Source organism: Triticum dicoccoides, chromosome 3A, assembly GCF_002162155.2.
Source record: "Triticum dicoccoides isolate Atlit2015 ecotype Zavitan chromosome 3A, WEW_v2.0, whole genome shotgun sequence".
NCBI classification, from domain to species: Eukaryota; Viridiplantae; Streptophyta; class Magnoliopsida; order Poales; family Poaceae; genus Triticum; species Triticum dicoccoides.
The window spans coordinates 192,230,059-192,232,426 of NC_041384.1; positions in this window are offsets into that span (position 1 = coordinate 192,230,059).

Consider the following 2,368-nt stretch of genomic DNA (forward strand, 5'->3'; position numbering starts at 1 on the left):
ATCCCAGTCCGCGGAGGAAATGGGTAAGGAACACTACCCACTCGTGGGGCCTGGGGGTGGGGATGAGCTGCCCCTCATCTGGGAGCCGGTGCGCGATGTCGTCGGGCAGGTATCCGGCTCTCCTCAGCTTCTTTATGTGTCCCTCCATGATGGAGGAGACCATCCACCTGCCTCCTGCTCCGGACATGGTTGGAGAAGGTTGAGGTGGAAAATGCGGACATGGGCGCTGGAGCTCGAGTGTGCGAAAACGGATGAGCAATGGAGGAAGAAGGCGTGGATGAAAAGGTGAATCCTTATCCCTTTATATGGACGGCCGAAACTATGCGCCCCCACTAGCCTGGTAAAACTAGCTTATCCCCCAAGCGCCATAATCGATGGCGCGGTTGGGTTACCCACGCCCGTATTGATGAGAATCCCGTAATAAGGGGAACACGATCTCTGCTTTGACAAGACGTGTCAAGAAACTACCTCATGTTGTGCGCGGGGCTAGTTAAATGAAACGGTTCGAATAATTACCAGGCCATGGCATAATGTCGTGTTGCCAAAACGTGTCAGCAGATTAGATTTGTGGAAATATTATTCTCTCTACGGTGGTATGTGGAACTTATTTTGCAGGGTCCGACACTATCCTTGTATTAAAATTCTTCCATGGTGTATTCGGAGGAGGAACCCACCTTGCAATGCTGAAGACAATACTGCACACCGGACTCATCGTCATTGAAGCCTGGTTCAGGGGCTACCGAGGGAGTCCTGGATTAGGGGGTCTCCGGAGAGCCGGACTATATCGTTTGGCCGGACTGTTAGACTATAAAGATACAAGATTGAAGACTTCGTCTCTTGTCCGGATGGGACTCTACTTGGCGTGGAAGGCAAGCTAGGCAATACAGATATGTATATCTCCTCCTTCGTAACCGACCTTGTGTAACCCTAGCCCTTTCCAGTGTCTATATAAACCGGAGGGTTTTAGTCCGTAGGACAACATACTATCATACCATAGGCTAGCTTCTAGGGTTTAGCCTCTCCGATCTTGTGGTAGATCAACTCTTGTAATACCCATATCATCAAGAATAAATCAAGCAGGACGTAGGGTTTTACCTCCATCAAGAGGGCCCGAACCTGGGTAAAACATCGTGTCCCCTGCCTCGTGTTACCATCCGCCTACACGCACAGTTCGGGACCCCCTACCCGAGATCCGCCGGTTTTGACACCGACAGTGAGGGTGCGTATAATCGATGGAGTCAACATTAGTCATAAAGAACTCACATACTTATTGCAAAAATTTATTAGTTATCGAAACAAAGTACTACGCGCATGCTCCTAGGGGTATAGATTGGTAGGAAACGACCGTCGCTCGTCCCTGACCGCCACTCATAAGGAAGGCAATCAATAAATAAATCATGCTCCGACTTCATCACATAACGGTTCACCATACGTGAATGATACAGGAATCACAAACTTCAACACAAGTATTTCTAAAATTCACAACTACTCAACCAGCATGACTCTAATATCACCATCTCCATATCTCAAAACAATCATCAAGTATCAAACTTCTCTTAGTATTCAATGCACTTATATGAAAGTTTTTATTATGCCTAAAAGAAAATTGCCATGTTGTTCCAAAGGACTCTCAAAATAATATAAGTGAAGCATGAGAGATCAATTATTTCTATAAAATAAAACCACCACTGTGCTCTAAAGGATATAAGTGAAGCGCTAGAGCAAAAACTATATAGCTCAAAAGATATAAGTGAAGCACATAGAGTATTCTAATAAATTCTAATTCATGTGTGTATCTCTCAAAAGGTGTGTACATCAAGGATGATTGTGGTAAACTAAAAGGCAAATACTCAAATCATACAAGACGCTCCAAGCAAAACACATATCATGTGGCGAATAAAAATATAGCTCCAAGTAAAGTTACCGATGAACAAAGAAAAAAGAGGGGATGCCTTCCGGGGCATCCCCAAGCTTAGGATTTTTGGTGTCCTTGTATTTTAACTTGGGGTGCCATGGGAATCCCCAAGCTTTGGCTCTTGCCACTCCTTGTTCCATAATCCATCAAATCTTTACCCAAAACTTGAAAACTTCACAACACAAAACTTAACAGAAAAATCCCTTGAGCTCCGTTAGCGAAAAAACCAAAACACCACTTCAAGCTACTGTAATGAACTCATTATTTATTTATATTGGTGTTATACCTACTATATTTCAACTTCTCTATGGTTTATAAACTCTTTTACTAGCCATAGATTCATGAAAATAAGCAAACAACACACGAAAAACAGAATCTATCAAAAACAGAACAATCTGTAGTAATCTGTAACTAACGCAAACTTCTGGAACCCCAAAAATTCTAAAATAAATT